This window comes from Coregonus lavaretus (genome assembly GCF_964263955.1).
Source record: "Coregonus lavaretus genome assembly, chromosome: 13".
Taxonomy (NCBI): Eukaryota; Metazoa; Chordata; class Actinopteri; order Salmoniformes; family Salmonidae; genus Coregonus; species Coregonus lavaretus.
Genome location: NC_140000.1, coordinates 15,603,580 through 15,617,182, shown reverse-complemented (window position 1 = coordinate 15,617,182; position 13,603 = coordinate 15,603,580).

Below are 13,603 nucleotides of genomic sequence, written 5' to 3'. Positions count from 1 at the left end.
TGGTACAGGCCCTAAAGGTGTGGAGGCATTGGCTTGAGGGGGCTCAACACCCTTTTCTCATTTTGACTGACCACCGTAACCTGGAGTACTTTCGGGCAGCTAGGAGACTAAATCCTCGCCAGGCTCGGTGGACTATGTTTCTAGCCCGGTTCGTGTTTAAGATCACTTACATCCCTGGGTCCCAGAACGGAAAGGCAGACGCCCTGTCTCGGCGGTATGACACAGAGGAGAGGTCCGTTGAGCCCACTCCCATACTACCTAAGTCTTGTCTGGTGGCACCGGTGGTGTGGGAGGTCGATACGGAGATCGAGCGGGCGTTACGCACCGACCCTAGCCCTCCACAGTGTCCGGTAGGTCGGACGTACGTTCCACTCAAGGTTCGGGATCGACTCATTTATTGGGCTCACACGTCACCCTCCTCTGGGCATCCAGGTATTGGCCGGGCAGTGCACTGCCTTAGCACAAAGTACTGGTGGCCAACGTTAGCCAGGGATGTGAGGGTTTATGTCTCCTCCTGCTCGGTGTGTGCCCAGTGTAAGGCGCCCAGACACTTGCCCAGGGGTAAGTTACAACCCCTGCCCGTTCCACAACGACCCTGGTCTCACCTCTCGGTGGATTTTGTTACAGACCTTCCCCCCTCACAGGGGAATACCACCATCCTGGTCGTTGTGGATCGGTTCTCGAAGGCCTGTCGTCTCCTTCCCATGCCGGGTCTTCCTACTGCCCTACAGACCGCTGAGGCACTATTCACCCACGTCTTCCGGCATTACGGGGTACCCGAGGATATAGTGTCTGATCGAGGCCCCCAGTTTACCTCCAGAGTCTGGAGAGCGTTCATGGAGCGTTTGGGGGTTTCGGTGAGCCTTACCTCGGGTTACCACCCGGAGAGCAATGGGCAGGTCGAACGTGTAAACCAGGATGTGGGTAGGTTTCTGAGGTCGTATTGCCAGGGCCGGCCGGAGGAGTGGGCGAGGTATGTTCCCTGGGCCGAGAAACTTGCCCCTCCGCCTGCCCTGCCGGAAGCTGGGTCGGCGGTTTGTGGGGCCTTTTAAAGTCCTGAGGAGATTGAACGAGGTGTGTTACAGGTTACAACTGCCAATTGATTACAAGAATATTAACCCCTCGTTCCATGTGTCTCTCCTCAGGCCGGTGGTAGCTGGTCCACTCCAGGACTATGAGATAGAAGAGACTCCTCCGCCCCCGCTGGACATCGAGGGGGCTCCGGCGTACATTGTTCGGTCCATCCTGGATTCGAGACGCCGGATGGGGGGTCTCCAATATCTCGTGGAGTGGGAGGGGTACGGCCCGGAGGAGCTGTGCTGGGTGCCGAGGAGGGACATCCTAGACCCGTCTCTTCTGACCGAGTTCCATCGTGGTCATCCCACGCGCCCTGCTCCGCGTCTTCCTGGTCGTCCTCGAGGCCGGGGTCGGCGCACGGCTGGAGCCGCGCATCAAGGGGGGGGGTACTGTCACGGTTTCTGCCGAGGCTGCTCCTTCTCCTTGTTCGGGCAGGCTTCGGCGGTCGTCGTCTCCGGAGTACTAGCTGCCACCGTTCTATGTTTCGATGTTTGTTTGGTTTTGTCTGTTTTGTTACACCTGTTCCTTGTTAGTGTTAATTATGCGTCCTATAAGTTATCTTGGGTTTTGTCATGTGTTGTGTGTAATTGTTCGTTGTCATTTTGGGATGCTAGTTCGTTTATCTCTCTGTATTGTTTTTGAAGAGAGTTCCGCACATTGTGTGCCTTTTGTTTGTACTATACCGGTGTGCGTAAAGTTTGCTTGCCTGCCAGGTTGTATGTAGCTGTGTTTGGCTTGTTCTTTTTGTCTTCACTAAAGACGTCAGTACGAAGCCTCTGTGTGTCCTGCGCTTGATTCCACACCACATCTACACTCAACCTTGACAACCTTTCTGAAGGATATATCCAACTGATAATCAGCCCACCTTTCTGAAGGATATATCCAACTGATAATCAGCCCACCTTTCTGAAGGATATATCCAACTGATAATCAGCCCACCGTTCTGAAGGATATATCCAACTGATAATCAGCTGACCTTTCTGAAGGATATATCCAACTGATAATCAGCTGACCTTTCTGAAGGATATATCCAACTGATAATCAGCTGACCTTTCTGAAGGATACATCCAACTGATAATCAGCCCACCTTTCTGAAGGATATATCCAACTGATAATCAGCCCACCTTTCTGAAGGATATATCCAACTGATAATCAGCTGACCTTTCTGAAGGATATATCCAACTGATAATCAGCTGACCTTTCTGAAGGATATATCCAACTGATAATCAGGGTGTATTGGGCTGTAAGACTGTCCAGTAGGGAAACAGCTAAAGGCCTGGTGATCAGAGAAGTGACAGCTCTGTTGAAGATGTCTTTCTGAATAACTCTTTTTGACCCCCATTACTGCTGCCGCATTAGTGATGCTACAGTGCATCAGCCACTACATAAATAAAAAGCTTTATTTATGTGTCCAGAGGATGACCTTGTTAACATAGATGAATTAACAGCAGCCCAATCCTTCATCTCATCATCACACAGGCTGATGTTTTGGTTAAGCCTTGCTGCTGCTAATACTGTCCTTAAAGAGTTGACGTTGGGCCAATGTTGGTTGAGCCAATGTTGTTTGGCAGTCACACAGGCAGAATTCCGCCGTTAGTCATAATAGCCAAGTACCAAGCATTGGGTGACAGTTAGACATGGTTATACACATTATGACGGTTATAAGACATTGAACATACGTCAACCTAATGTTTGTTTCGTCCTTACGGATTTGCTGCAGGGGCTGAAAAAAATTGCAGCACATTTGGCTCCTGTTATATAGCTGTTCCACCTGGAACAAAGTCAAGAAAATAGATAGACTGTTGAGGCCCTTTGCTGCACTAGAAGCTGAAATGAATAAGTCAAGTAGCCAAAGCGTAAACACTCTCAGTAAGTCTCAGTGCCCTCCTTGGTTTCAGCTTGGCTGTAGCTTTGTACACTAAACAGCCCAGAATGGGTTTATGTTTGTGTTGTTCGGTGACTGTTGAACCTGCTAATCTGACTGTTTACTGTGTGTTCTTGATGAAGCCAGGCCATCCAGCCCTGGTCTCACACAACATCAGAAGGTTCATTCATTAGTAAAGACCACTGGAGTGGCTCAGCCAGTCAACTACAGTGAATAATTCATTGACATGTCTGTCCACATGCTCCCAACTTTCTAAAGGCCTCAGCAAGGCATCAGCATCGCCAAGCCACTGGACTCCACAAAACCACAACCAGCAGCCTACAGATCAATACAATACAAGCAGAGAAAATAACAAGCATATAAATATATAATGAAATTAAATCGATGGGAAAAGTTCAGAGTCCGTTGATGTGGTTTTTACATATAAAGTATATGAAGTACACACTTGAGGTAAGTAGTAACTGGAAAATACTCAATACAGTGCATTCGGAAAGTAAGTCCACATTTTGTTACGTTACAGCCTTATTCAAATGTTGATTAAATCATTTGTTTTCCTCATCAATCCACACACAATACCCCATAATGACAAAGTGAAAACAGGTTTTAAATTTGTTATGCATAAAAATAAAAAAAACTGAAATACCTTCTTTACATAAGTATTCAGACCCTTTGCTATGAAACTCGAAATTGAGCTCAGGTGCATCCTGTTTCCATTTATCATCCTTGAGATGTTTTTACAACTTGATTGGAGTCCACCTGTGGTCAATTCAATTGATTGGACATGATTTGGAAAGGCACACACCTGTCTATATAAGGTCCCACACTCGACAGTGCATGTCAGTGCAAAAACCAAGCCATGAGGTTGAAGGAATTGTCCGTAGCGCTCTGAGACAGGATTGTGTCGAGGCAAAAAATGTCTGCAGCATTGAAGGTCCCCAAGAACACAGTGGCCTCCATCATTCTTAAATGGAATAAGTTTGAAACCACCAAGACTCTTCCTAGAGCTGGGCGCCCGGTCAAACTGAGCAATCAGTGGAGGTGACCAAGAACCTGATGGTCACTCTAACAGAGCTCCCAAGTTCCTCCGTGGAGATGGGAGAACCTTCCAGAAGGACAACCAATCTCTGCAGCACTCCACCAATCAGGACTTTATGGTAGAGTGACCAGACGGAAGCCACTCCTCATTAAAAGGTACACGACAGCCTGCTTGGAGTTTGCCAAAAGGCACCTAAAGGACTCTCAGATCATGAGAAACAAGACTCTCTGGTCTGATGAAACCAAGATTGAACACTTTGGCCTGAATGCCAAGCGTCACGTCTGGAGGAAACCTGGCACCATCCCTACGGTGAAGCATGGTGGTGGCAGCATCATCTTGTGGGAATGTTTTCAGCGGCAGGGACTGGGAGACTACTCAGGATTGAGGGAAAGATGAACAGAGCAAAGTACAGAGAGATCCCTGATGAAAACCTGCTCAGAGTGCTCAGGACCTCAGGCTAGGGCGAAGGTTCACCTTCCAACAGGACAACGACCCTAAGCACACAGCCAAGAAAAGGCAGGAGTGGCTTCGGGACAAGCCTTTGAATGTCCTTGAGTGGCCCAACCAGAGCCTGGACTTGAACCCGATCTAACATCTCCAGAGAGACCTGAAAATAGCTGTGCAGCGACGCTACCCATCCAACCTGACAGAGCTTGAGAGGATCTGCAGAGAAGAATGGGAGAAACTCCCCAAATACAGGTGTGCCAAGCTTGTAGTGTCATACCCAAGAAGACTCAAGGCTGTAATCGTTGCCAAAGGGGCTTCAACAAAGTACTGAGTAATGAGTCTGAATACTTATGTAAATGTGATATTTCAGTTTTATTTCTTTTATACATTTGCTAAATTTGCTAAAAACCTGTTTTTGCTTTGTCATTATGGGGTATTGTGTGTAGATTGATGCGGGAAAAAAACAATGTAATCAATTTTAGAATAAGGCTGTAACGTAACAAAATGTGGAAAAAGTCTAGGGGTCTGAATACTTTCCGAATGCACTGTATCTCTGGGATTGTTATCAGAGTTGTGGAATGAATTGTTACCATTACATTCTGTATCAAGTTAAGTAACTTTGACTCTAGCTGTTTGATAAAGCAAAACTGTATAATGGAACAGTATTCTAAGGCTGTGTTTACACAGACAGCCCAATTCTGATCTTTTTTTCACAAATTGATCTTTTGACCAATCAGATCAGCTCTGAAAACGATCTGTTGTGAAAAGATCTGATGTGATTGGTCAAAATACCAATTAGTGGGAAAAAAGATCAGAATTGGGCTGCCTGTGTAAACGCAGCTTTCAAGTCCACAGTGCACCCACCACCTTTGTTACCAAGAGCTCTATTCTAAAGAGAAGGGCATTACTACTGACTGACTCTCATTGAACACAACAAAACAGCATTGTCTCTGTGTATTCTATAGAATGCAATACTAATTCTATATTCTATAGAATACCCAGAGCCAATGCTGTTTTGTTGTGTTTAATCCCACTGGGCACTTCAATTACATTTTCAATTGAACAAACGTGGAATAGGCGTTGAATTGACACTGTGCCCAGTGGGATGTGTCAGTCAGTAGTAGAATCTATGTGCTAGTGTTTACTGTTCCATCTGTCTTGTTTCCCCTACAGTCTATCCTCCCTGCTCCTGTTTGTAATTGTGTTCCCACTGAAGCAGATAATAGGTGTAAAACTGTAAACTCAGCCGTATTCACTCATAAGCCCTGCAAGCGCTTTGATAGCACTGAAACTTGAACTTGAAGACAATAGGGAGGGAGACTGTTGCACTTTGGTTCCCTGTGACTCACTAAAATAGTTTAACTGGATGAAGTATGTATATACACACAGACACACATACCTCTGCTACATCTGCAATACGCTCCCACTCTTCTACTCAAACAGAAAAGGCCGTCATCACAGGGGGCCTTCAGTAAGTCTGCACCTGTTTGATCCTAACTTGCTTCCTGGTATCTATGACACATCGTCTCTGTGTGTGATCTCATGGCTGTATTGGGAAGGACAGAAAAATTAGATGAGTGTGTGTTAAAGATCCCCCCTCCCCCGTCGCCCACTACCTTCCCTCCCTCCCTTCCTCCCTCCCATGCACCCCTGTGAACAGCGAGGTCATGTCATTAGTGAGTGCCTCCCTCCAGGCTGGTTGGAAGGTCGGTGTTACAAGGTGTTCCTGTGGCTGGCTGCTGTAATCAGACCACAGACTCCATCATCACTGTCAGGGACCATCATTAGTGCAGCATCATCTTAATTAAAAGTTCAACTGCTAATTAAGAGTCATTGTTTACCTTGCAGGGTTCAGGCATTGATATGCATGTCATTACTGCTGCCAGTGTCTTTCATGGCTTTCACAACCCCCGTTCTCCTCCAACCTGCTCATGGCCACAGCTAGGCCACCCAGTCGATCTCTCTCTCTCTCTCTCTCTCTCTCTCTCTCTCTCTCTCTCTCTCTCTCTCTCTCTCTCTCTCTCTCTCTCTCTCTCTCTCTCTCTCTCTCTCTCTCTCTCTCTCTCTCTCTCTCTCTCTCTCTCTCTCTCTCTCTCTCTCTCTCTCTCCATCCCTCTACCTATCTCTCTCTCTCCAGCCCTCTACCTCTCTCTCATTATCCTTTCTTTTATTTATGTTATTCTTGTCAAAGACAGGAGGCTGCAGGGGAACCTCCGGCTTCGACCCAATTATACAGTTTGCTGATCTTCCTTTCCCTGGCCAGACCATAACGAAAGGTTTTGATATGAAGAGGACCTTCCCGCAAGGCGGGGTAACGGGAGAGAGACTGTGAACAAATCCAAACGTAACCCCCTACTTGTGTTGTGTAGATCTGAGCGGATTGGTAAAATAAATATGGAGATAATTCCGACTGGCCTATTAGAAAGCAAGATGGAGCTATCATTATATTGCTTAGACCTAGCCAATATTCTCATATCTACTCTTTGGCTACGGGGCAGGGGCTGGGCGTTGATTTGGGATTCAGGGAGAGAGGTGGGGGTATTTGCAGGAGGGTAGGGGGAAGGGTGACCATCATAATTACAGCTAGACAGGTTGGTTGCATGTAATCCAATTACAAAAAAACTGTAACTGTAACCAGTTACGTTACCAGCAAAAGCATTGTAATCAGATTACAGTTACTTGGATTACTTTTAAATTCAGAAAAAAATCAGAAAAAAATACATTATGACACCTTTCTGTTTTCTAATGACATTCAATTCAGCATTGAAAAAAGGTGCAAGTTAAAGTTTGTTCCAACTGAACAAGTCTGACCACAAGTCACAGACCACTATGATGACACACCAAATGCGTTTGTCTTCTTGTAATGCCTCTTAAGGGGAAAGTTATCCAAAAGTAACTGAAAGTAATCAGATTACGTTACTGATTACAATTTTGGACAGGGAACTAGTAACTGTAACAGATTACATTTAGAAAGTAACCGATCCAACCCTGGATACAGATCATAGAAGAGAAGAGCAGGCAGGACCTGTGAACAGGGGCGGTGTGTTCAATAGGGCGATATGGGCGACGCACTGCCAAACGGGAAAAGGAAGGGATTTTTTTTCTAATCAATTATATCACGGCAACAGTAGTTATCAGTGTTGTAATCTAGACGTCTGATCTGCCACAGTGCAACACTGCCACTAAATGTCCAATCAGGCTAAAGTCGTGCTTCAAATGGCCCCCCCCCCTTTTGGGGCGATTTCAGTCAGGTTGAAAATCGCCCAGAAGTCTGTCATAGACTCCCATGTAAAATCTATTTTTTTCAAATTTCAGAGCTTTCAATACAATCTCTATGGGTTTCTGAGGGCTTGCACTTACGCGCTTTCGTCATACGTAACGTAACCATGAACGTAACTAAGAAAAGAGCGGGTAGCAGCATCAATCAATTCACGTACTACTATCAAGATGGCTATAGCGTTCAGTGCAACTCGATTGTCTCTTTGAAAGAAGTTCACATCAAAGAGACAACCACAAAGTGCAGGAGCGCTTTTTTGAGTTCCTTCCCATCTCGGAATCAACCTCAGTCTCAATCGCCAGTGTGCTTTTGGAGAGACTGAACAGTCTTTTTGCCGACGACGTGAAAGTCAAACTCATTGCGCAAGCTTACGATGGAGCCAGTGTGATGAGGCGAGAGAAGGCAAAAGGTGCGTGAGCATTTCAAGAAAGGCCATTACGTGCATTGCTATGCGCATCAGCTGAATTTGATCATGCAGCAAGCTAAAAAGTAACTAGTAAACTAGTCCTCAGCATGCCTGATTTCAATGAGAAAGTCATTGACCGCTTTGCTGCATTGAAAGAGAGAAGAGAACAGTTTCAGTACAAGTAATGTAGCCTCTCTCTCTCTTTGTCCCTCCCTGTCTGTCTCTTTAACACACACACGCCCAAATCAGTTCACAGTTGATGTTGTTTAAAATAGTTATTTTTCATTTTTAAAAAAGTAAACAATTTTTTTTACAAATCTATACAATTGGCCAGAATATGGTTGTTCATATTTACAAAGCCATACAGATAGCTGTGTTTACCTTTTCTAGAAATTATTTTCAAATTCTGTTTTCAGGCAAAATGTCTATCACTGTTCATTTTCACAAATCTATACAAGAGGGCAGAATATGGAAGTCTATAAAAATTTCTTATTACCAATAACTTGCATCAATGTTTTCAGTAGCCTCTATCAAAAGCTCCTGCTTGCTCAGGTGCACATATTTCCAATTCAACCATGAGGCCTTTTTGAAGCAAGTAATGTGTATATCAGTATTGACTTATATGCTGCCCCTGTCTTCATGTTGTTGCTGGACATATCTTTTTTAAAATGTGTGTAGGTCACCTAAATCATCAGAAAAATTGCCCCCCCTGAGAATTTTTTCAGGAGCCGCCACTGCCTGTGAAGGAAGGTTGAACTAACACAGTCATTTGAAGCTACACAGAGAGACAGTCTCAATGGGACATCGTAAAGAAACACTGATTTTTCCACTCTGTGCTGTTGCATTTTTCATAAGGCCGCTTGGGTGAGCACTCTCATGCAGTTGCTTTATGATAAACGTTCAGACACACACACACACACTTAATTCTATTATTATTATACCAATCACACAAACTGCCACATATTTCAGATTCTATGAATCTATGCATTGCAGTGCAGTATAGCAATGCATTTGTCCGTCATTGCTCCAGTAACATTATAAGAGGCAGTAGATAGTGATACACTATCAAATGGAACAGTGAGACAACTCTAAAAGAGTCTTAAAGCCAGTCTTTAAAAGACCCTGCACTGGGACAATAGGCCCCAATACACACTTTCCACAGTCCCACTAGTTAGAATATCCCTCTGTAGTATTTTTAGAACTGAAGAAGTGGTTCTCTCATAATGGTGGTAGAGGGATGGGGGAGTGGAGTCACACACACACACACACATGCATACACACACACACACACACACACACACACACACACACACACACACACACACTGATAATCTCCTGTATTGTTGATTCATCTCTATATGGTCTGCTCTGGTCTGTGCACACAAGTCTTCCACCAATTTCTGCCCTCCCTCTAATAACGTCCACAGTCAATTCCCCAGACCATAGTGTATAGTGTACAGTACATCATCAGGACCAGTCCCTGGGCTGAGTGGAACATAGTGTACTAGACAGAGCCTAGCAGTCAATACTGCCTTTCTTCTGCCAGTCTGGCCCTCATGAACAACCATATCCAGTCATCACCTTGGCAACAGTGTGAGCTGGCAGTGTTCTGGGCACAGGGAGGGAGTCAGGGGGAGACATTATTCCCTCGGTAATGGGAACAAACCTAAGACAAATCTGGCAACAACTCCTGAAGCGGAGTAGCATAAATCCGGTCATTTGTTTGAGGTTCGAGTGTGTGTGTGTGTGTGTGTGTGTGTGTGTGTGTGTGTGTGTGTGTGTGTGTGTGTGTGTGTGTGTGTGTGTGTGTGTGTGTGTGTGTGTGTGTGTGTGTGTGTGTGTGTGTGTGTGTGTGTGTGTGTGTGTGTGTGTGTCTGGCTCTGAGTGAGGCAGTAACGAGGCCAAGAGGGCCTCCAAGGGACCAATTTCCCTGTCTGTCCTGTTCTGCAGGCCGTGGCGTGTCTCACTTTTTCCACCATGAAGGGATGAAGAAGAGAAGGAATAAGAGAGAGAGATTACAGTAATTGGTGCATGTGTTAACAGCTAGCTACCTGCCACAGATCTTTCAACAAGATCAAAAAGATCACTGTGATTTGTGAGTTCTGCTCCACTCAGTTCAATCGAGGTTCAACGGGGAGACAGAAACACCTCTGGGAAAGGCCACAGAATGCCAGGAACCTAACACAAAAAAACACTACACTAATTTTGGCCAGTCAGAAACATTCCTCTCCTGCCCCAGTTCTCTGGACTCCTCAACATTTCCACTACCATCTCCTTGTAAACCTGCCTCCCCCACTCGGGTCAGAGGTTAGAGGTCAGAAGTCTTCTCAGCAGAAGACGGGGGTATGGGGGGATGCAGTCTAACCTGAACAAGGCTGGGCTGATTCATCAAAGGGGTCCTCATTATAGAAGTGCACACTGCAAGGTGTGGCCTTTCACCTCCCCCCACAGACACACACACACCAACACTCAAACACAGAGGAGCTGCAGGGTTTCTTTTCACACATAGTGTACTCTACCAGGGGTCATGGAAAGATACAGGTAACTACCAAAATAAAGGAAACACTTGAGTAAATGAGGGATACAAAGTACTGTATATTGAAAGCAGGTGCTTCCACACAGGTGTGGTTCCTGAGTTAATTAAGCAATTAAAATCCCATCATGATTAGGATCATGTATAAAAATGCTGGGCAGGCCATTATTTTGGCTACAATGGCCCCATCTACAGGGCATGAGGGGTCACTGAATAGTTTGATGAGCATGGAAACGATGTAAACCATATGCCATGGCCGTCTCAGTCACCAGATCTCAACCCAATTGAACACTTATGGGAGATTCCGGAGCGGCGCCTGAGACAACGTTTTCTACCACCATCAACCAAAGCATCGAATTTCTCTTGGAAGAATGGTGTCGCATCTCTCCAATAGAGTTCCAGACACTTGTGGAATCTAGGCCAAGGTGCATTGAAGCTGTTCTGGCTCGTGATGGCCCAACGCCCTATAAAGACACTTTATGTTGGTGTTTCCTTTATTTTGTCAGTTACCTGTATACTGTATGTAGGCTACATACTGTATTGTAGATCAGGGCTGGTCAACCCTCCTCCTACTGGACCTAATAGCTTTGCAGACCTTTGCTCCAGCCCTACACAAACAAAAACAACTGATTCAACTGATAAATCCTGATCAGCAGCTGATTAGTAGAATTAGGCCTGTTAGATTAAGGCTGGAACTGCAGGTAACTAGCTGGTAACTGGATGATAATTTCAGGAGAAAGGTTGGTCACCCCTGACAGCCCACACAGTTGAGATACACAGCCTTGCTGACCCTCTGGTCCTCACGCAGTCTCTCCGAGAAAATAACTGCATCCTCAGTGAGCCCAACACATCACGGGGGGCACGCTGCCTGCCCTCCAGGATATTTACAGCACTCGGTGTCAAAGGAAGGCCAAGAAGATCATTAGGGACCTCAGTCACCCGAGCCACAGACTGTTGACACGACTACCGTCTGACAGACAGAGACAGTACAGGTGCATCAGTGCCAAGACAGAGAGACTGAAAAACAGCTTATATTACCAGGCCATCAGACTGTTGAACAGCCATCACTAGCCGGTAATGCAGGTGATGCACACTCACTCACACAAAACACACACAGAAGCTATCAGACATGCGCCTCATACTCACAAACACACGCACACACACTCACACATTCACACACTCACACACACAGCCAATGCTGCTATCCCATGTTATAGAGACATTAAACCACTGGATACTTCTCGACATAGCTCAATCTAATATTACTACTGCTGTACATTGCATTTTAGTCAGGCTGTTTATACCATAGCACATTTATATACTGGATTCTTGACATAGCTCACTCTAATATGTCTACTGCTGTACAAATCATTCTTGGTATATCTTGTTTAAAATCATCCAATGTATATACGTGTAGATTGGGTTTGGATTACTGTTACAGTGATTTTAGGGTTGTTAATTAGATTTGTTCCGATGTTTTTTTTTTCTTTGTTTTACTTTTACTTAATTTTTTTGTGTACTTGATTGACATTTTACTGCAGTGTTTGGAGCTAGTAACATAAGCTATAACATCTGCTAAACTGTGTATGCGACCAATATTTGATTTGTTTTGAGGACCTCTGGGCAAGTCTGGACTTCTGGGTAAATCTGGACCTCTGGGCAAGTCTGGACCTCTGGGCAAGTATGGACCTGGATTTTGGAATTTGGACAAACCTGAAGTTCCAGGATTAAGAGTTCTAAAGGAGAGTAAAGGAACATGTCTTAAAACCACGTCCACGTCCACACACACACATATGAACCCCCCCCCCATGTCTCCATCCTGAGTGACCAATCAAGCATCCCAAAATATTCCGATCTTAGATCCAAGATCCAACGTCCATTTTAATATTTAAAATTATCCCGAAGTTTCATGCAGCATAAATCCTGGAGCCAATGTAAATTTGCCATGAGGGTTAGTATTTCCGATGTGGCTGCCGGTTAATATTCCCCAGAGATATAGAGCCCCTAAAAGCATCATGTTCATCCCGAGGTCCAGGTCTCTCTCTCCACCATTAATATATTCATTATGCTTACCATGCACTGAGGCATGGATGGGCGGGAGATGGCCACATATTGTTATACAGTGGGGAAAAAAGTATTTAGTCAGCCACCAATTGTGCAAGTTCTCCCACTTAAAAAGATGAGAGAGGCCTGTAATTTTCATCATAGGTACATGTCAACTATGACAGACAAAATGAGAAAAAAAAATCCAGAAAATCACATTGTAGGACTTTTTATGAATTTATTTGCAAATTATGGTGGAAAATAAGTATTTGGTCAATAACAAAAGTTTCTCAATACTTTGTTATATACCCCTTGTTGGCAATGACACAGGTCAAACGTTTTCTGTAAGTCTTAACAAGGTTTTCACACACTGTTGCTGGTATTTTGGCCCATTCCTCCATGCAGATCTCCTCTAGAGCAGTGATGTTTTGGGGCTGTCGCTGGGCAACACGGACTTTCAACTCCCTCCAAAGATTTTCTATGGGGTTGAGATCTGGAGACTGGCTAGGCCACTCCAGGACCTTGAAATGCTTCTTACGAAGCCACTCCTTCGTTGCCCGGGCGGTGTGTTTGGGATCATTGTCATGCTAAAAGACCCAGCCACGTTTCATCTTCAATGCCCTTGCTGATGGAAGGAGGTTTTCACTCAAAATCTCACGATACATGGCCCCATTCATTCTTTCCTTTACACGGATCAGTCGTCCTGGTCCCTTTGCAGAAAAACAGCCCCAAAGCATGAAGTTTCCACCCCCATGCTTCACAGTAGGTATGGTGTTCTTTGGATGCAACTCAGCATTCTTTGTCCTCCAAACACAATGAGTTGAGTTTTTACCAAAAAGTTATATTTTGGTTTCATCTGACCATATGACATTCTCCCAATCCTCTTCTGGATCATCCAA